At 40.1% G+C, this 22,679-nt stretch overlaps 1 protein-coding gene and 2 long non-coding RNA genes across 4 annotated transcripts in view; all 3 read right to left on the reverse strand.

Moving 5' to 3' along the window:
- dedd (death effector domain containing) overlaps window positions 1-6,957 on the reverse strand; it is a 30,390-nt gene extending 23,433 nt beyond the window's left edge. Inside the window, exon 1 of one of the 2 annotated variants that reach the window (XM_039799718.1) lies at window positions 6,542-6,957. The gene's annotated coding sequence lies outside the window, so the exon portion shown is untranslated. The remainder of the gene's footprint in view (window positions 1-6,541) is intronic. The other variant, XM_039799717.1, reaches the window with a different exon arrangement.
- Window positions 6,958-11,083: 4,126 nt separating this feature from the next.
- On the reverse strand, window positions 11,084-13,644 carry LOC120558634. The gene is made up of 6 exons (XR_005639157.1): window positions 13,454-13,644; window positions 12,380-12,442; window positions 12,220-12,252; window positions 12,007-12,108; window positions 11,544-11,887; window positions 11,084-11,379 (listed from the first exon to the last, which is right to left on the reverse strand). It is a non-coding gene; the product is annotated as an uncharacterized LOC120558634 (long non-coding RNA).
- Window positions 13,645-19,434: 5,790 nt separating this feature from the next.
- LOC120559646 lies at window positions 19,435-20,561 on the reverse strand. Its single transcript, XR_005639340.1, has 3 exons — window positions 20,273-20,561; window positions 19,792-19,898; window positions 19,435-19,693 (listed from the first exon to the last, which is right to left on the reverse strand). It is a non-coding gene; the product is annotated as an uncharacterized LOC120559646 (long non-coding RNA).
- Between the last annotated feature and the right edge of the window lie 2,118 nt (window positions 20,562-22,679).

Consider the following 22,679-nt stretch of genomic DNA (forward strand, 5'->3'; position numbering starts at 1 on the left):
TCTAGGTCGGGCAGATCTCAGAAATTGTATACATTGTTCATCTGCTATTTTACCATTCAATTCACTTCTGAGACTTTTTTATGCGAGAAATCAACAATGTAGAGGTCAAATATTGTTAATTGCATATGTCTAATTGCAAATTTTGTCCGACTGTGTGTCAGAGTTCAGCGGCCAGTGCTGCCTGTGTAGCTGCCTCGCCGCCTGGCCTGCCTTCCTTCACAGACCCCGGCCTGCTGTGAGCTCAATTGAGCTCTGTCAAGGCTGGCATACCCGCGCAAAGTCACCGCTTTGTGGGCTAATGGACTACTAAACGCCACTGCCCTGACAGAGCTCCAGGGAGTTATTTAAACAAACGATTGGGGAAATAAACGCCGCTTGTCCGCGAGTCTCATTGATAGAGCCTGCGGCTGGATGTAGCTCTATCAATGAGAGCTAGCTAGCCTCCTCTTAGAATTCCTCTGGAATTCACAAAAATTCATTAACTTGAAATCGGACACCATTGTTAGCTTTATAAGACATTTACCGTATTTTCCGGACTATAAGTCGCACTTTTTTTCCTACTTTGGCTGGTCCTGCGACTTATAGTCAGGTGCGTCCGTGGATTTTTATTGGGATGATTATCACAGATGCCTGGCTGAATACACTCACCGGACGGCAGCTAGCAGCTAACGGCTAACAGCTATCTGGCTGTACACACTCACCGGAGGGCAGCTAGCAGCTACTACCGCACTACTGTGTTTTTTAGGGGGGGAATACACTTCAAGACGTGACATGACCTGTCCTCTGGAGGACATAGCCACACCACCACCGCTCCGTGGATTGTTATTGGGATGATTATCACAGAAGCCTGTCTGAATACACTCACCGGACGGCAGCTACGCTATCACGCTAGCCGCGCAGGGCAAGCTAGCTACAGGCAGGATCGAGACAGGGACCAGGGTAGGTGAATTTAAACAATGTCTGAGTTGAAAACGCATCTTCTTGACACGTAAGGGCCCTGTTCATGTGGCACAGACATATTAATTGCATTTTGTGTCTGTTAAGAGGCACAAAGGCACTCTAAAACTTGCCCCGAGCACTGCCGTTTTTGTTCAGGGGACGCTTGTAGTACGTAGCTGCAGCTTCTCCATGTTACCTGCACTGATTCGGGTCGAGGGTTTTTTCTATCAAAAAGTACTCGCGTAGCTATAGCGATCAAGATTAACGTAAAAATTGGCCGGAATTCTCCTTTAAACACTGATGGAAACGTTATTAATAAATAATGAATTTTAGGTCATGTTATGGTTGCAACCCACCATAAAACCAAGAAGAAGAAGTTTTAGGTTATTTCCGCTACCTAGGCTATTTCCGCTTTCTTTGCAGACATGGCGGGTGTCAAAGATAGATATACGTGAGTGGAAGAAACTCACTTTTTTGACACGTAAGACTTTTGTAATTTAATTTACAAGCGAAATATAACAGTTATTTTAGATAGCAAAAATCTAAGAAATGCCATAATTTATCAAGAACTTGTGAAGGAAATGGCCAGCAAAGCCGTCGTGCGTCCTCCGGAGTAAATGGAAGGCGATCAAACAGCGGTTGTCTCGCAGGGGTGCCATCGTAACTTTATTGGCTTCTAATATTAACAGCTCAGGTATGATATCACGTTATCGTTCTCATTTACAACTTTGAGGAACGCGTTAAGCATTGATCATATGCATGCATATCAATCTTGTCCATTTTAGCCAAGACTTCCACTGTTGATGAGTAACAGAGCAATAATGAGGGAGAAGGTACAGAGTCTACAGGTATTTAAATAAAGATTATTTTCCAATTAAATTCATGTTTCAAGTGTTAGTGAATGTATCATTTGTTGTCACAAACTGCTACACAATACTGTTTTTAAAAATGTGGTGTAGCTTTAACCCACTGTACTGAAAATGGCTTAAGGTTTAGACTGGGCTGGCCCCTTACAGATGACAATACAATTGTTTTCATTGTTGTCTACAACACAATCACTACACCAGGGTTTCCTCTATATATCCTTCAGCTGTTTATGAAAAGTCATTAAGTCGTAATTACACGACTCTGCAGAGCCGTCTGCTCTACTGAAGTCAAGCGAACAGTCATCCTGTCCCTCTCCCCTTTGAGGGTGAGCAACTGGAACAGTGACAGGACGTCTTCACTCGCGAAGTCATGGCAATCAAATAAAGTCCTAAATAAACTCCTCAGGCAGAGTGACAAACAGTGCCGAAAGTCCCAACATGAAAACGACACTCACGCGGGTCACGTAAAATATGACAGCTACAGTATATTGGAAAATAGTGTTGTGGACACTGAATTTGATGAATTTACGCTTCATCAGACCCCAGATGAGATAAGAAGCTAACGTTAGCGAACCCTGCGGTCCCTCTGCGTCTGACTCCCCACTGCACGCAACGTTAATACAGCGTGGAACAGGAGGGCAATGGCATGCCACATCTGGCGCAAGGGACGGGCCAAAACACAACAGGTCAAATGCTGTCTTGGTCATCCGAAAACGTGACGTGTCTCTGAACCACAATCTCCAGGAACAGTTTGGAGCGCAGTCGTTCCCAAATTACAGGCCGCCGCTGTTGTCGTCTGGCATTTACATGCATCTGCATCATCATAGCGATGTTTTTATAGCGTTGTGGTTTTCTTATTAAAGCTTGATGTGTCGCTATCAGCTGACACATAAGCATTTACAACTTGCAATATTAATCATTTGTAGGTAGATGGCGCGTTTGATTTTGGCAAGCAAACTATGTTCACAAATGTTAGCTTGAATGTTGTGTGATAATGAATGAAAACACCTTAAAATGTCTCAAATCTATTTGATATACCAATTTGACCGCAAAACAGCGTGACTTGAGCATGTGTGCTTCTCCCAGGAAGTTTTGAGCATCAAAGACATTTTCTGCATTCTGATCATTTATAGGCACCCATTTATGGTGAAAACTTCTTTATGTTATCAAAATACAAAATGTTGGTGGCAGGTAACAATTAAAAAATATAAAAATATATGCAGTAAGGGGGCTTTTCGCATCAGGGACCTTGCCTGGATCCAACTACACGTGACTCCAAAGTAGGGCTGGGCGATATGGCTGAAAACTGTATATATATATATATAAGTGTTTCATATCGGTCAATATCGATAATTATTGATATTTTTTATGACCTATTTAAAATAAGGACTAGGAGAGAAATATATTAAATTTAAACATTTTTATTTTAAACTTAACCTTCGTCTGATTATAATCCCCTCAGTTATAAAAGCAGAAATGTCAACACAACCATGGAAATCACTCAAATAATTAAAATGTAAACATAAGTCTAAAATCACAGTGAAGAAAGAATAAGTAAGAACTGCTTAATAAGGTGTAATAAAATTGTGCAAAGTGTTAAATATAAACATAGAGAAACCTGAAACCTGAGAAGAACTATTTTCTGCAGCTTTAGTGCTAGGTTGGTAACCTGGCTTCTGGACAGTGCTCAGCACGTCTGCCTCCGTTATTTCTTTGTAGCGTTTAGTAAGGCGCTGATGCAGAGTACCTCTCCATGGCGGTCAGCTGTTTGTGCGGTGTAGCAGCTGCAGATGTTGTTGGACGTTGCTGGCGAATACGGTTGCTCGAAAGTGTGAGCGCGGCTAAGGTGGTAAAACAAGTTTGCGGTAGTGTTGGTGGGGACGACGGTCAGACTTATAAAATCCCAAAAACTGCCATACTGACTTTTCCTGTTTTATCAACAATTTCCTCGCTCGCTGCGGCACTCACTTTCCACTTATCGCTCCACGCCGCCGGTTCTGTTATTGTAGAATCCAACACGAGACAGCGATGTGGCGCAACCAAACATGATACTGTTACATGATTGGCTGTTAGAGTGTCACTCCCTACGTTGCTAGGTTACCAGAGAGTGAGTGCCTTTGTTCATGCAACCAAACTTGCTTCGCAACTTCTGGTTTCTTCCGAAGAAGAAAAACAAGTTATCGAACGTTTTATCGAACGCATTTTCTATTGATATTGATTACGTGTCTATCGCGATACATTCGTTATCGTTTTATCGCCCAGCCCTACTCCAAAGTCCTGTTTGTTTTATTAATTTGAACAGAACTTGACAGTAACTTTTTTCCCCAAGGAGCTTTTGCTCCTAAATGGAAAAATGTAGTGACTTTTAAGAGACTTACATAAAGTAACTGCTATTACTGTTAGGGTTGGGTACCGAGACCCGGTGCTAGTATGTCCCCTGTGGTTAACTAAACAATACACTTGGCAGCAGGTAACGTTTAGGGTTGGGTACCGAACCCTGTACTTTTACCGGTATTGACCGAATCACGCCGGTAATACAGAGTATTGGTCCACATAAAATCTAACGGTGCCAAATTTTGGTACCTGAGAGCGTGTAAGTGTGGCTGCTTGTAAGAGGAAGTGTAACGTCAACAGCACCGCGACCGCTTTCAGCTCGCCATTAATATCATATCAAACGCTGTCTGCGTGAAGTTTTAAAAAACTGTAACCACACTTGAAACCAACCGAGACTCTCTGTGACTTCAACAAAACTGCAGACAGTTTACTCCGTCCGCACCTCTCCGTGTGTGTGTCGGTCGGAGCTCCGCTCTGTGTCAGTATGCAGAGAGGACAGATAAGCTTGCACTTACGCGCTCAGACGCTTTTGGAACCGAAATTTGGCACCGAAAGATAAAGTATTTTTTACGATACCATAAAAGTATCGACGTTCGGTACCCAGCCCTAACCTGGTGTGACTGTTTGGTTAAGGGATTGGTTAATAATGGAACATCAAACATCTGAGAAACCCAATATGATGATAGAAAAAGAAACCCTGAGAATACTGTCACATTTGGCTGGAAGAGCACCACAAGAATAAAAAGGCTTTATCAATGCCACATCCACTTTGCTCACGATGAACATGCGAGGCAACAATGCAATTATCAACACATGAAATCACCATTGTCATCATAAGGCCATTTGGACTACAATCCTTCTAATAAATCAGGAAGCCTGTGTGTGTGTGTGTGTGTGTGTGTGTGTGTGTGTGTGTGTGTGTGTGTGTGTGTGTGTGTGTGTGTGTGTGTGTGTGGTCTATCTTTGAAATATCTCATCCAATATACTTCACACTTGGTTTCCTGGTTACCCACTGAACTTGGGGTTTGGATTTTTGAGCATTTGGACAGCATTGGATATTATAAAACTGTGAATAAAACTAAACTTAAAATTAAAATTGACGTTAATAAAAACAAAAAACGCAGCAGGCTGTTGACACGCTCTGTACAGCGCAATCATGTAACGCTGCTTCCAACGTTACATGATTGCTGGATACCTAGCAAAATAATGCTGGCTTTTCCGTGTATATCCTTCACAATTAAAGCCCAGCCTAAATTCACTCAGAGCATTTCGTTAAGAGGAAACTCAATAAAAAAGCCATATTCCAACACTAAATATCAAAGAAAAGCCAGACACTTTATCGTATTAAATTGCTGTGAGCTGTACATTCACCACTTCTAAATAGAGGCAGAACATGACCTAATATTGTATCTTCCTCCACAGCGCTGTGCAGATAGTAGGTTTGGCAATGCAAGACTATTTCGGAGCTGACCGGGCAAAGACAGCAGTTTTCATCAGACTTACCCGGGGACCGGTTAATTAAGTGTACATACATCTACATAGACTGTCTATTCCGGTTAACTGTTATTACTGACCTATATCACTATCCAGATTACAATTTGCACTAACTGTATATTGACTCTTCACTACATTTCAGCATTTACATAGACTGCCTATTCATATTGCGTTATAACTGATTCAACACCACTAACTAGATCACAATTTGCACTGTTCTTGTTTTGTTTGGCTCTACACTACATCTCAGCAGTGTTAGAGACTAGTTAGAGTTAGTGTCTATTCATGTATATGGTGTTATTACCATATCACTTTCACATATCCTTCGTCTTACTTACACCTCACTTTGCACAGGCTTTGTAATGCCTACTTAATCTGCACTTTATGTAGCCTTTTGTATTCTGTATTCCTGTATTGTATTGAATGTGAAACTGTATGTTGTCCTATACGTTTATGCTTTTCTTGGCCAGGTCGCCGTTGCAAATGAGAACCTTTTCTCAACGGCCTATCCGGTTAAATAAAGGTTAAATAAATAAAATAAAAAAATAAAAAACATATCCAGCTTTAACAACTAGCTGGGTGCCTAATTGAAGTTAGCTAGCAAGCTGGCTAACGATAGCAAGATGTTGATATATATAAAGGTGCACAATCGGACGGAAAACTGGTCCGTGTTTTGGTATTTGCGACTAAAAAGCTGAAAATTGTATACGGCAACGTTACAGTAACGTAAATCATATCCCTTTGATTAGCGTCTTGGTTTGTTGTGACTGCTCATCGCTAGCCTTAGTCCACGTTTGCTGTCATCGTTAACGTTACCAAAACTAACTTCTATAACACCACGCCACATGAAGCAGTCAGCAATCAAAACGACATATATAGCTAATTATACAACAATAACTTTACATTACCTCCTGTCCTTATGGATATTCCTGACGAGTCCGACACAATCACAGTTCGGTAACGTTAGGCAGCTAAAGCGAAGTTAGCCTCCCAGTGCTAACAGCACAGCAAAGCTTCTTTCAGGTCAGAAAACGATTTCGTTTAATTGTTTTGATCGACTACACGATAAATGCTGAACAGATATTTTTCCTGTCTCTTGGTTTGCGGCACGACTTATTTCTGGCCAGACATTAGAGTTCGTTTCATGGTTTTGGTCCTCAGACTGACTTTACAGGAAAAATAAGCAGACAATTTTCGTTCTTCGGCCAAAATGAAAGAACTTCCAGTTCACAGGTCACAGTTCTTCTTCTTCTTCGTCGTCGTCGTCTTCTTCTTCTTCTTCTTCTTCTTATTCTTCTTCTATTACTACTTCCGTCATCTTCGTTAAGGCTTATTGGCGGTTGGCAAACAACGATTTGGTGACTTACCGCCACCAACTGGTATGTGAGCTATGTGCTCGCTATGTCCCAATTCAGGGGCTGCAGCCTTTTTTTTTGTCTTCAAAAAACTTTATTATTCAAGTAAAGATACAAAAATACAATGAAAACATTAAATGCATACACAGACGGATGGCTTTCTTATTTGTCAGTCCTTTTAAAGTTTCAAAATATAATTTAGTGTCACTTTTAAATTGGTGAATATTTGGTTTTCTTTCAGACCATTTGCATTTATGTATATACATTTTTCCAAATAAAATTAAAAGATTCAAGATGAAAACATGGCATTATCCAAATCAATTTCTTCATAGTAAAAAATAATATCTCTACTTTGTAATTTTTATCTTAGAGCCACACAATACATGAAATACATTCTCAACATCAATCCAGAACCATCTGACATATAAACATTCACAAAACAAATGTGCCATCGTCTCTGTGAAAACACCACAAACTATGCAGGATTCGGAAAGATCATATTTATATTTCTTTAAAATTTGATTTGTGGGGTAGATGCTATGGACAATTTTGAAATATACTTCATTAACTTTATTACTAACAACATATTTATTATAATAGGTCCAAATAAAATTTGATGTCAATCCCATTTAATAAAACATCTGTTCTAAATATTGACTACCCCAGCAGAGTTATTATTACCATAAGCCATCCATATCTTATCTCCCCACTGACTTTTCCAAAAATTGAAATCTGAAGTTAAGGCATGCGTTTCCTTTGGAGACCGATTGCGTCACACCGCGCGACGAAGGCTGAATGAGCTTAACAGCCGCTGGGTCTAACGTTAGCTCTCCGCTGATCCACTGCCGCTGGGTCTAACATTAGCGGTCCACTGACTCACTGCCGCTGGGTCTAACGTTAGTGGTCTGCTGACTCACTGCTGCTGGGTCTAACTTTCCCTCCTCACTCCCCGCAACTACTGAGAACATCTACTCCAAGCAAGTTGTGAAGCCAACTGTGATGGTTGGGGTTTGGCTGGCTGTGAGTTTTCTGTTTTGTTTACTATTTTCTATCTGTTTTTTTACACTGTTAGTTTCTCTGTTGGCCCTGCCCTTTTTGTCTCTGCTGTGTTCCCCCTTTCTCCTCCCTGCTGCTGCCAGCAGATCGCGCACACCTGGTAATCATTCCACCATCACCTTCTCCCGCCGCACACATCTGCCTCCCATATACAATCAAGATCAGAATTTCAACCCCAGCTCAGCAGACCAGCTTTGGTTGATCGTTGCTCCAGTCACCCTGTCTTCATCCCCTGATCTGGCTATCATCTCCAGTCAGCTGGCTTCACATCTTGGACCCTGTCCCACGGCACCCTGCTTCATCACTGTCTTTGATCAATCACTGCATGTCCAAGGTTTGGTTAAAAAACTGAAGTTGAAGTTAGGGTTTTTCTTTAGAATCAAGTCTTGTTTATCCTTTTGAAGCAAAAACACAACTTGTAAATTCAACATTCTTGTCTGTTTTGGACCATGTGACATTTTATATATGTATTCAACCTCCCAGTGTCTTCATGCTTTGGACATGGTGTTTCATGGAGCCTTAAGATTCATCACAAACTTAAAATCTCATACTCCTCACTGTTTGCTTTACTCTCGGGTCGAGTGGTTCTCCCTCTCAATTAGGCGTTGGATGCACTGGCAACTTTTTATTTATAAAGCAGTACTAGGACTACTTCCTCATCTGAACGCTTGCATCCTCCTGAGGTCTGCAGGGACCTATCCCTTGCGTTCACAGGATCTGTTTTTATTGTCAGTCCCTAAAGCCTGCACTGACTTTGGCAAAAAGGCTTTTAATTCTGCAGCACCATCTGCATGGAATCAGCTTCAGAATGAACTACAGTTGAAGGAGTTGGTCTTACTTTATTCTTTGCAAGGCTTTTTAAAAGACCTTGCAGAAAGGCAGGCTGTCTGTCATTGTTTTTAAATCGATTTAGGACCCAGATTTTCTTTGACATTGTTTGAATATGATGAGTGAAAGTGTGTCTATGTTTTTATTTTGTCTTTTGTATTTATTTGAAACCAAGCTGCTGCCACTTGCCAGGAATCTCTTGTAAAAAAAATTTGTAATGTCAAGGAGTTTTTTATTTTTTATCCTGGTTAAATAAAGGTTTAAATGAAAAAAACCTGCCTCCGTCTCCGCCCCCAACCAACCTCTCCTCTCTTCCCCTGCTCTCCAGCCTCCAGTGTCTCCCCCTCAGCTCCTCGGTCCTGGCTCCCCCACGCTCTGCGGAGTATCCTCGCCCTCAAGTTTCTCCATCTTCCTAGTCGCTGCTTCCCTGTCAAGCCCCCAGGAGGAGCGCTAAATCTATATGCCAACATGGGCTTAGCGGATAACTGTGGTACTGCACCCCATGGCCCAGAAAGACTTTTCACATAGACATTACATGGCGAAAGAAACGTCTATATTTCAGCGGATAATTTGTTTCGGGGTATATCAACCTACCAGCCCGAACACTGAAAGGGTCCTTGTTTAAAACGTTACGTTTTTAAAGGGGTGATAGACTGATTTATATAGGGTATTTCACACTGTTCCTTATGGTCTCCTTATGGGGTATGTAACATTGGTTGGGCTGAAAATGGCCTGGTTAATTTATTGCCCCTTATGCATCCCTGTGTTTTGGCCCTATTTGTAACAAGGGCTTTACTTCCAAATATGGTATGCTCATGAATATTTAGATAAGCTGCACGCTGATTGGTTGAGTGAATCCCCAATACACACACATTAGAGAAGCGACAGAATCTCATATTCCAGACACTGCAATGTTTCCTTACCAAATTCACTTCTGAGACTTTTTTTTTTTTTATGTGAGAAATCAACTATATAAAGCTCAAATATGGGCCGTTTTACGAAAATTGATAGCTAATTGCAAATTTGGTAAGACAAATGTGTGTCTGAGTTAAGCGGTGTTACTGCACGCGCTCACCAGCCTGCCTTCCGTCAACAGACCCCGCCTGCTTGTAGCTCGATTGAGCTCCGTTACGGCTAGCAGCCCTGACAGAGCTCCAAGGCCTGTGACTCCCCTCTTCCTGCTAACTAAATTGCCCGTTGTGTGAGAGCGCGGTCAGCAAGCTTGTTACACCAGCAATCTCTTACCACATGTTACACACATGTCACGCCACTTATACAACATCTAACTAAATGTCTTATAAAGCTAACTACGGTGTCCGATTTCAAGTTAATGAATATTTGTGAAGACTAGCTAGGTGTTTCGTTAGCTGCGACTGTCCCTTCAATCCTAGCTGTGTGTAGCTAGCTACAAATCACGGATAGTTAGCTTCATTTTCGGCCTAATTCGAGTATATTTACAGTTTGAATTTCGTCACGCCACTTATACAACATCTAACTAAATGTCTTATAAAGCTAACAACGGTGTCCGATTTCAAGTTAATTAATTTTTGTGAATTCCAGAGGAATTCTAAGAGGAGGCTAGCTAGCTCCATCCAGCCGCAGGCTGTATCACATCCAGCCGCAGGTGTGTATTTCACCGATCGTTTGATTAAATAACTCAACACATTATAATTACACACATTATATGATTAACAGGAACCTGTGGTAAGAGATTGCTGGTGTAACAAGCTCGCTGACCGCGCTCTCTCACACACCTGGCATTAGGAAGAGGGGAACTGCAGGCCCTGGAGCTCTGTCAGAGCAGCTGCGTTTGTCCATTAGCCCACAAAGCGGTGACTTTGCATACTTTGGTATGAAGTGCCGTGGGTTGCTACCTAGCTAACAAATTTTGGTTCCCAGAACGTTCTGGGAACGTTAGTTTTTGGTTGCGCGAACGTTCTCTGAAGGTTAGGTTTGGTTGTGTTTTCGTTATTATGGAAAGTTGGTTCTCCGAACGTTCCCCTAACGTTCTTTTTTACATTCCCCTAACCTTTAACAAACTTTAACAATGATACTAATTTTATTATTACTTTAAACCGTCTGCATGAGCAGGAATTAATTATTATATATTAGCAGGAATGAATGAACAGGCAAACTTGATTGGATTTAAAACTTTAATTTACAATATACAAAGAATAATAAAAAAAAATACAAAATAGATAAGGATGTAGAGTGCAAAGTAATAGTGCAAATGTATTGTGTTAAATGCATATTGGAATGATAATGTATGTAATGTGTAGGTGAATGGCCAAAGTGGGGATGACCCCACTTATCAGCAGTTACAGTGGCAGTGGGGAAAAAAGCTGTTCTTGTGTCTGGTTGTTTTTGTGTGCAGGGATCTGTAGTGCCCGCCAGAGGGGAGGAGGCAGGAGGATGGCAGCAGTGTAGAAGATGGCCAACAGCTCTTGTTTCTGCAAAAAAAAAAATAGAGCTCCGTGGTTTTGAAGGCTCAGTCCTTCTCAGCTGACCTAAAAAGAAAGAAACACAAGTTTGATATGTCATACTAAGAATAAACACATTAACAAAAGCAAGACAAATTGCCTGACTAAAAACCCTGTTTTTATTCTGATCACAAATATTGATAGTTTTTGATTATTATGATTATTAACATCACGGAAGAATTTCAATTTACAGTCTGTGTTGGGCAAACTTCAGCACCAATCAAGTCCTCCGTGTCTACTGCAGTCAGCGTTGGGAAGTTTTTCTGGGAGACCCCTAGAGTAGAAGTCAAAATGAAGCAACGTTACAAGTCAAATTAAAACCTTTTATTAGCCAAGCTAAGCATAATACTGATGTGAACAATAAAATAACACCTGCCTGTTATAACCCTGCAGATAGTCAGGTCCTGGAAGGCCTTCTTTCCTTTTCTGCCCCGCAGGATATACAGTTTTAGAACATCATTGGTTGCCACTCGCCGTAGCATGCAACGGATGGCAGTACCTCCAGTCGAACCGCCGGGCTTGTCAGGAAAAGTTGCTATAAAACATATAGAAACACAAATTATACACATGGAACAAAGTGGAGAGCTTGTACAATCTCATTTTGTAGGAGAAGCCAGTTCTGTTATAATTTAAGTTATGCAAAAGCCACTGTACCTTCAACTGGGTCCCAAGATGAAGTGGCAGGCCGAGCTTGCGTTAGAATACACCCATCCAGCTCTGGGCGACCGGCTGGTGTCCTGTGTGGTGTTGACTCATCTAAAAAGAAAGTAGATATGAATATTGGTCAGTTCATTTATGGTAGGTTTCTTGCAAATGCCATTGCATAACTACTGTTACATTAGACAATTGCAAAAAAAAAAAACTTACATGCAGGTGGTGGAGGCAGTGATGTCTACTGACCTGAAAAAGGCAGGAAGAGACAAACCCATCAGAACAGTCACATGATAAGCACCAGGTTGAGGGTCAGTAGTTCCATGGTAGGAATATGACTCTGGTTTCTTAAATGCATGTATAAATGTAAACTTACAGACAGGGCTTCCAGACACACACTCCGTCCTGGAATGCTTTCTTGCTTGTGGACCAGAGTCATCTGAAATAAAAGACCATACAATTTATACTGATTGCAAAAATAATATTTCAATGTATACAGTGTAAACAAACATTACAACATAAACATTGTATGAGACGGTATTTCTCAGGACTTTTGCATTGTAGCCCAGAGACTTTCTAATGGGGAGACACAGCATCCATAGAAATGCATGGGGTTAGTTTGTAAAGCCAGTATGGCAGCTGTGTAGCCTACACATATTCCGTCTCTTCCTGTATGCTTTCCTGTTCACTTAAATAGGAAAATAGCTTGCCGATAACTGCCCAAAGTACGTTGCAAGGTGGCCGCCGAGTGACTTGCCTAAAATGACTGATTGTACTGGCTATCATGTATGTACTGTACACTAAAACTAATTGAAAGAACGTGTATGTCTTATTTGTAACAACGCAAGCAGGTTAACACGATGACACAAAACATACAATACAAAGCATAAATGTCGTGCACAGCAGTAAACAAAGCGCAATATATATGCAGTCCATTTAAAGCGTAACTCTCGCCACAATGCAACCTAGGATCTTTTTGTGAATGTACCAGAGTCAAATTTCGTTTAAAAGCATAATTAGGACGGAAACGCCACTTTTAAGATTGATTGTATTGTCGTTTTCTGGTCAAACAGCCTTTTGAATGGGAGAACTAGGGGCTACTTTTATCGCATCAAAATCACTATATGTAAAACACTAAGAAGGCTCGACACAACATGAAACTTTGCACGAAGTCTCACCAGGGGATTTACACATGAACTCGAGCATTGAGAACATTGTTTGTGCACAAAGAGTCTACCAAAAATAAAAAATGTTGAACAAGTCGCTGCTTGACTGGCAAGATGGCGACGAGGGGAAAAACAAATGCTGAAGTGAGTTGTTGAACCTTTTTTGGTCAACCTGATCAAAACCGGAATATAACAAAGCACTACGAGGGAAAGGGCTTACGGTTAGACCCCAAACTGTTGCATTACAACCATAACATCCTGAAACTGTAAAGTATTTCACTTACTTTTTCGTGAGATCGTTTGGCGAAGCAAATAAAATCTTCTTTCTTTGTCCGTTGGTGTATCGTATCAAACGCAAACGGAAGTCCGGAGGACAGGACTTGAATCGGTCACCTGAGAGCAGAGGCACGGTCTTCCCCTACTGGCGGGGGGGGTGTAACAGTTGGTAACGGAGCTCAATCGAGCTCACAGCAGGCCGGGGTCTGTGAAGGAAGGCAGGCCAGGCGGCGAGGCAGCTACACAGGCAGCACCGCTGCTGAAGTCCGACACACAGTTGGACAAAATTTGCAATTAGACATACATTTTTGTTAAACAGCCCATATTTGAGCTTTACATAAGCTAAGTTTCCATCCACTTGTCAATCGAATTATCTGAAGTTCGGTAAAAAAACTCATGCGAATAAAGCTGTTGAAAGTGTGTTTCCATCAAACAGCTTTAAAGCGAATAAAAACCTGTGCATAATGACGTCACATGCTGTTTTGCGATTAAATTGGTATATCGAATTGATTTGAGACATTTTATGGTGTTTCCATTCATTTTTGCACTGAATTGCACAAGATTCAAGCGAACTTTTGCGAACAAAGTTTTGCTAGAAAAAGTAGTTGTTAATATTAGAAGCCAAGCTATAGCCTAAGCTCCGATGGGCCTTTGGCTGAGGATCTGATCCAGCTCATCAAAAAGGTGGAACTTGCCTTATATTTTCCCTCCGGCACCGCTGCGAGACAACTCTCTTTTTTGAGCCGTGTATCGCTGTTTGAGCGCCTTCCATTTACTCCGCAGGACGTCCCACGGCTTGTCGTAAGGGACATTCTAAAACGCTTAACGTGAAAAAGCTTAACGTGGTTTAATGTATCTAAACAACGATCAGTCATCATCAGATGTATCGTGGTCATATCTTGTCATGAACACTTAAGCCTGTCAAAAAAACTAAATCGAAATCCAACGATTATAGAGGTTATCTCACGTTAATGTGTCAGATAACGTCCATAATATTTGGACATTGGGTTAGATTTGACCGTTTTAAGTGGTTATGATGAGCAATATAGAAGAGGATTTTTTTGGTGATGACTGATCGTTGTTTAGGTACATTAAACCACGTTAAGCTTTTTCACATTAGGACTCATAAAGCCAATGAGAACCGCGGAGAGTCAACCCCCAGCCGCTCCGCTGCCCTGAAGCAGAAACGCTTTATGTCAGATAACGTCCATAATAATTGGACTTTGGGTTAGATTATTTGACAGTTTTCCGTGGTTATGATGGGTAATATGAGAGAGAAATTTGGTGATGATTGATCATTGTTTAGGTACATTCAACCACGTAAGCTTTTTCCATAGGCTCTGCATAAACGCTTAAAGGAATATTTCACCGCTGGAAAGCTGAATATATCTTTAAATTGGGTCACTTATGTAGTAGAAATGTGAAAAAAAAATTGAAATTTGTGCCTTCTAGGCCGAGAAAAGCCAGAAAATGTGTTTTGGTCTTATATGGATGAAAAACACCAAATCCCAGAATGCACCTGCTTCGTTGCTTTGAGTCCACTCCCAAACCACACCTACCGCTTGAAAGACCGACAGAGGCATTCAACTCAACTCAAGCGTGTTTTATTGTCATTTCAACCATATACACGAAACAACGTTTCATCGTGATTCAAGTGGTGTTACACATTTAATATAAAAACAACGTTATAAAAAAATCCGGATTTTGAGATGCTTACGTAAGCAACTAGCTTTGTTGAGATTCGCCCGTTTTCAGCAGCAGTTTCAAAATATGAGATTTTCATAGTATAGGGGTGTCAATGGGATTTTGAGCTTATATGTGTGTCCCATTTGCCCACCGAACTGTCGTTATTCAACTATGACAGGGTAAAATCGGTTTTGCATTCTGTCACCCCTTTAACATTTTTAACATTCACTAGAAGCGAATACAGAATTATTAAATTTGAAATGATGAACGTGCATAATGGACGCGAGCAGACCCACGGGACTGCGCACATCCGCTCACATGACTGTTCTCCCGAGCTCATGTAGCTAGCTGTAATAATGGATATAGCTAATGGTTGTAATTCACCATGTGTTCTATTAATACGTCCATGGTATTATCTTATGAAGTTATGATACATCCGAGGGATGTATGTATGTTGTAAAGCCTGTAACGTGGATGTAACGTCATTAGCGTTTCCCAAACTGGCGGGGCTATCGGCTAGCTAGCTAGTTGCTAACATCAGGGTTAGCTAGCATGGCTGTATTAAGATCATGCCTACATAACGTTACTACAGACATAGTGATTACATGGCCTTGGTTCTCTCTTATGATACATTCGAGGGCTGTATGCTGTAAAGCTTGTAACATGGATGAGAGATGAAGCCATGGATGAGCTCTGTTCACGAAACTGCAGGCTAACTGCTAGCGCTAGCTAGTAGCTAGCTAGCTAGTAGCACGACATAATGATTAAATCTCCTTGGTTGTCTAGCTAAATACATCTATCGTTTATTTAGAAAAGCCAAGCTCCATGTTGTCTTAATGCGCTTTTGAGCACTCTCATTGGAACGTACGGGGCTTCCCGCCGACCACTGGATCCAGTTTTCTTAATACATCCATGTTCCCTATCCCTGGCGTCTGCCTCCCCACTTCCCTTCCGGTTCGGCAAAGTGCTGCAAATGCGGAAGTGCCTTAAACCTGCATTCTATCTGAATTCCAGCAGGGGGCAACACGTGCGGTTGCAAAAGGAGGTCAGTTTCTGTAGTAAGTCTATGGCGAAATGACCCACTTCTCACTTGATTTATTACCTCAGTTCACATTTTCATGAAGAGTTTATGGTCTCAATCGCTAGTTTTAAGTGTTCTGCAACACAGAATGATAATTTTTGGAATTATGGTCTTGTTGATTTTAAAATCGGCAATAAAGCAGGGGTTGTTTTAGAGCGTGGCTATGATGTGATTGACAGTTAGCGGCCTGTCAATCATGACAGAGGTTTAGCAAAGCTTATCCATGGCGAGTAAACTTCATTTTGGAGTTTAACCACGCTTTCTTCATAGTGACTGTGACACTTTGGTTGCCTAATAATGTCTTATTCAGCGTTCGGTTGGACGACAAGACACTCAAAAGAGTCAGCAGTTCAGTTTTTCCGGTAAGTAACGTTACATTTTTTTTTAATACTGTTTTTTGTTAGCTAATGTTAGCATCCCAATTAATATCAGTTTAGCTAGCTAGATTGCACCTTGCTAACCAAGCTAGCGGGCTAACGTTATGCAGACCATAGATATACATATATCTATGATGCAGACTGTATAAACGGATTCAAATATATATTTAACGTTACAGTCATATACAGTAGATATGCACAAAGGTCTTGCCGGTGATCTATTTTTAACCATATGTGGTGTTATTGCTAATCGATGTGCATGCATAACCCGCAAGCTAACATTACCATTACCATTATATGTAATGGTAGCTAATGTTAGCTTAAAATTAAAGCCAAATATAACGTTATGGTGCAAAATTCATATAAACCCTATATTTGCACGGGATTAGAATAATTTTGGGACCGCGTGTGATTTAGAAATTACCCCCTCACATCTGAGTTTCGTGTGGCGCATTTGCACAGGACAAGCAGAGACTGCTTTATTTGAATATACTGAAATATATGTTCCTGCCCGAGAGTTTGGCAACGTTACCTAGAGGCGCCCGAAGGACAGGCCCATACCCTATCAACCCCGCTGCAGTAGCACCCACACAGCATCACTGTCACCCTTGGACAAAGCGGAGTGCGGAGTGAGGCACTGAGACGGAGGTCTCCGGGTGAACAGTGGAGCCAAAAAATGTATATGCATGTATATGTATATATATTATTATTATATTTATATTTTATCTATTATATATATATGTGTATATATATATATATGTATGTGTATATATATATATATATATATATATATGTATGTGTATGTGTATATATATGTATGTATATGTATGTGTGTATGTATGTGTATGTGTGTATGTATGTATGTATATATGTATGTATATATATGTGTATATGTATATATGTATATATATGTATGTATATATGTGTATGTGTGTGTGTATGTATGTGTGTGTGTATGTATGTATGTATGTGTATATATATGTGTGTATATGTATATATATATATATATGTGTATGTGTATATATATATATATATATATGTATATATATATATATGTATGTATATGTATATATATATGTATATATATATGTGTATGTGTGTGTGTATGTATGTGTATATATATGTATGTATGTGTATATATATGTTTGTTTGTATGTATGTGTATGTGTATATATATATATGTGTGTGATATATATATATATATGTGTATATATATATATATATATATATATATATATATATATATATATAAAGTAAAGTTAAATTAGTGTTCTATCTTGAAAAATCTTCAGTTCTGCAGCCAAATGTATTGTATAAAGCACAGGTTCAATATTGGAGCGTCACTATGTAAGATCTTTTCTCAAAATTCTAAATACATTATTTCAGACTGTTAATGTACAAGCATTCTGTTGCAGGAGTTATTAACCACTGTTGTTGATGCGGTTACACTGTCTTTCTTCTACTTACTGTCTACTAATTAATTTATAGACTCTGTCGGCACATTAGTCTGTTTTAAGATGAGTCCCATACAATCTATATTTACAAGTGCTGTTTATTACCAAAATGTACATATCATTAAAAAAGTGTTGCGTACAATACACAGTCTAAGATAAATTTGACATTTAGGAGTATGTTTACTTAATAATGCATTTCCTCAACTGAAGCATAGATTCATGTAAAAGCTCATATATTAATATAATTCATTGTGATCTACCATGCCTTAACTACATGTTTGTCTTTTACCACAATCAACCTCTGCGTCATATACCGGGTCATGTCATATACCAGGTCGTTCCTCCACCCAGCATCAGATCATAGTCCAGACGGCCACAGTTAGTCTTGCTCATGACAAACCTTGCTATCTGTTGAGTAATTTGTATATTTACCGGTCCTTATCCTTTCTCTTGTGCCTCAGCTGCCATTGGAACCTGACTCCTGCTACCGCTTCACTCCTGCCATCCATCGGACCAGACACCCACCATAACTGGACCCCACCATTAGCCGGCCTACTGTCTTCCTCTGACGGACCCGCTCCTTCCCAGAAACCACCGACCCGTTCTCCATACTGGAAACTTGGACGTGCTTTTCCCCCTCAGAAACCTGGACTCGATACTTGAGTACTTTAAATAAAACCTGTTAATTCACATTCCTGGCTCTGCATTCTGTCTGCATTTGGGTTCTGTTCAATATTCAAACCTAACAGTTAGCACTTTAGAAATATGTATTAGGCATATCATTTAGATATTTTATGTATAGGATTAAACTGTTAGAATTAGATATTGACATTGCATGTCCTTGCATGGTTTTTAGTTTTCATACTTTAAAAATGTCAGTGCAGTAATAAGGTACATTGATTTAATTATTACTGTGAATAAGTTGTTTATTTTTTCTTTGCAATTTGTGATCATACTTTTGTTATAATGAATTTACAATAACCCTACACAGATTAAACAGCACCTAGTGCATTTTCAATTACCTACTAAACACTTGACTACGTATTTCAAAATTAAATATTCCTATAAATGATTTAATGGTGATTAAAATTGACAAGTACATAAAGACACACAAGAAAAGCACAAACTACATTTTGCTGATCCTTCTCTGTCAACATTCAAGTAAGTATGGTAACATTTAAGAAATAATTTATGTAAAAGCCAAAATAGACACTTTTAATCAATCAAATTACCAATGTCTTGTATGACTACAACACTGTATGTTCCTATAGTTACTTCAGAAAAACAACAAATGTAGCTTTAGAAAGACCTTTATTTCACATTGAAATGAGCATTAACTTCAAAAACTACATAAATCACAAACAACACTGGCAATATTTTTAACATGTTTAAATTGATGAATTAAATAATGTAGTTTACCTTTTACAATCCAGTGTAAATTCCACACAAATCACTGCTGTGGGTCAAGGTAAAGGTAAACTTCACTGTCACAAGTGAAGTCTGCATAATAAAAAGAGGTAGTTGAATCACTAGTGCCACATTGTTAATTACAGTAGAAATGGTTGACATTACAAACCACAATATAAAAATATAGCTTAAAATATAAAGCTTACAGCACTTGTGCAGCACTGTTCAGTCAAGTCCAAATGCCTGGGTAAAGAAATAAAAGCTGCCTTTACAATTAAAGTGAGCATAGTGTGACAGTCTGTTGGTTGTCTGTAATGCACACTGGAAAAAGGTTCACAAACCTGCGAGCCTTGTCGATCTTCCCCGGATTGGCAACAGCCCTCCACCTGCATCTCTGGGTGATGCCAGAGAAGATGAACTTCATGCCTGGATACTGCAGGTGGAGGTGCTGCAGGTCCTCCTTCATTCCTGCGACTAGGTTGACGCCCTTGACATCTACCAGGTCATTCCCGCCACAGTGAACAAGGAGGACATCCGGGGCTGCTCTTCTTTGTAGGGACTGGAAAAAAAGGGAGAAGGCTCCTACACCGCAGACCACCCCAGCCGAACCAATAGATGTAGATATCTTCAATACCAAGGATGGAAAAACAAATTGTAATAGTGAGAAAAGTATCATATTTTAGGCTATAGAGAAAAGGAATAAATGAGCAGCACTCTTAATTAGTTATTTGAAAATGCATTATTACCTCGGCTTAGTTTTCAACCTCTAGAAAGTCATATAAAAGTTTAATGTTGTACAATAAATAGAAAAGTAACTATTACTTAATTCTGAGTCATTGGGTGGGTGCACATGCCATCGTGGCTCTCCACACTAATAATTAGCGTTAAATAATGATAAGCATTGACAATCGCCGTTTTGCTTTTCGCTGACACTACGTTTAAATTAGGAAAACGTAGCTCAACTTCAATTTGCAGAAAATTAACGTTAGCATGTTTTACCAATAGTGGCTAGCTAACGTTACAGACAATTTACATGGTAACATCAGAGGCATTTACTTTACAATGTGACTCCTCTTATATGTAATATAACTGGGACAAAGATATATTTAAAGTGATGGCTCGGAGTAATTTCACCCTAGGGTTCTTTGCACCATGACCTCGAGCCAAACACCCCCCCAGATGCTTTTTTCACCTGGGTCGAACATTGGGAGAGTTAGCGTAGAGTAGCGTTATCAGCTGAATAGCTTATGCTGCGTTATGCCACCTCGGAATAACAGGCACCGCCCCTCTGGTTACGTTGTTTTTCCGACTGGCAGCGTTCACGTGGTCGGGATGCGCGTTCTTCTTCTTCTGTTGTATTGGCGTTTGGTATAACAACTTTTGCATGACTGCCACCAACGGTTGGCCGTAGCCTAGAGCATCAGGTGTGTGAAAACATGGAGGCCACAATAACAAAATATTTTCTGCTGTTTTGTTATGCGAGCATCCAAACAGCACATCGCCAGGTGTTTGTTTGTGTTATCTGCAGGACAACGAATGGGAAAAGACAAGGATAATGTTTTTTTTTTATACATAGGCCTATTTATGAATAATTTGAAACATGTTATGTCTGTGTATGTTTCTTGGCAGAGGCATTTGTCCACAATAAACAGTTTATTGTCATTGAAATATGTTCAGTGAACCAAAGTCGCCTACATCAAACGTCAGTTGTCAACAACACGTCACCAACTGGGAAACTCGGTTATCAAAATCCAGCCCGAGTTTCCCACCTCTGATTCCCACAGGAAGTTACGTGAATGGTGACGTTTTCACTCTGAAAAATGTTTTTCCGATGTCCATGAACGCACGGTTAGCGCAGCGGCTAATGGATCCAGTGATGTATCTCGTATTATATCGAAGTAATAGTCTGCTTCATTGTAGTACCAATAAAGTTATGCACTCATAAAACGATGGATTGGAAAGTTTGCGTACACCAGAAGTTTATTAAATAACACTTGCTTCGTTCCCTTCTGCTATTTGCTGTTGGTGCTGTTAAGACGAAGGGTTAGAGCGTCTACAATAATTACAACCCCAAAGAGATGCAACAAAAATATTTTTTAATTAAACTTTTTTTTTTAAAGTAAGTGCTGTAGTATAACTAGCAGGAGACAAGTAATAATTGAGGTAAGTTTGGAGACATTACCTTATTTAATCATTAAAGTAATAAAATATTTTTGTTATATCTCTTTTCGGTGTTGTAATTTGTAGATGGCCCTAAGCACTCGTCTAACTGCAGGTAGCAGCAGCAGCTAGCAGAAGAGAGCAGGCAAGTGTTCATAAACTTCTGGTGTACTTAAAAACTTTCCTATCCATCGTTTTATGAGTGCATAACCTATTTGTACTACTGTAGACGTTTGGTATCATTTCGGGCATTATTAGCAAAACTAATTGCCCCTCTGGGACAAATAAAGGTCTTGAACTTGAATTAGTGGGGTAACTTACGAGATACATCACTGGATCCATTAGCTCCTGTGCTAAGCTATTCAGCTGATAACGCTTCTCTACGCTAACTCTCCCAATGTTCGACCCAGGTGAAAAAAGCTTCTGGGGGGTTGTTTGGCTCGAGGTCATGGTGCAAAGGACCCTAGGGTGAAATTACTCTGAACCATCACTTTAAAACCTAGCGAAGCTCAATATTACCTCGAATTATGTATGCTAGCTTTCAGCAGAAGTTGCATCCGATTGCCAGTGAACGTGTAAGCAGCATTGCCAACTCAAAAAAAATAATAAAATCAGATACCGCCCAACAGTCTATGGCTGCTCACTCACTCCTCCCTCTCGTCTAAAAACGTGACATCCGCAACCAGGATGGCTGCGCCTATAAACGCAAAGTCAACGACTCATATCAGATCTCCACAAACCAATGGGTGACGTCACACATGCTCTGTCCATTAATATCAACAGTCTATGGTAACGTAATGAAGAGTGTAACAGCGTTGCTAACTCAAAAAAAAAAAAAAAAAAATCAGTCAGATACCGCCCAACAGTCTATGGCTCCTCCCTTTCGTCTAAAAACGTCACATTTGCAACCAGGATGGCTGCGCCCATATGGGATTATTTTTGTGCCTTTAATTCCAAGCAAAACTTGTCACCTCAAAGGTAAAACTTAAAACTTGCAAACAAAACATTTGTGTAGTTGTAAACTATTGGTCTTGTATTTGTTTGATATTATGTCCTTTTGTTTACATTT

Source organism: Perca fluviatilis, chromosome 5 (assembly GCF_010015445.1).
Source record: "Perca fluviatilis chromosome 5, GENO_Pfluv_1.0, whole genome shotgun sequence".
Taxonomy (NCBI): domain Eukaryota; kingdom Metazoa; phylum Chordata; class Actinopteri; order Perciformes; family Percidae; genus Perca; species Perca fluviatilis.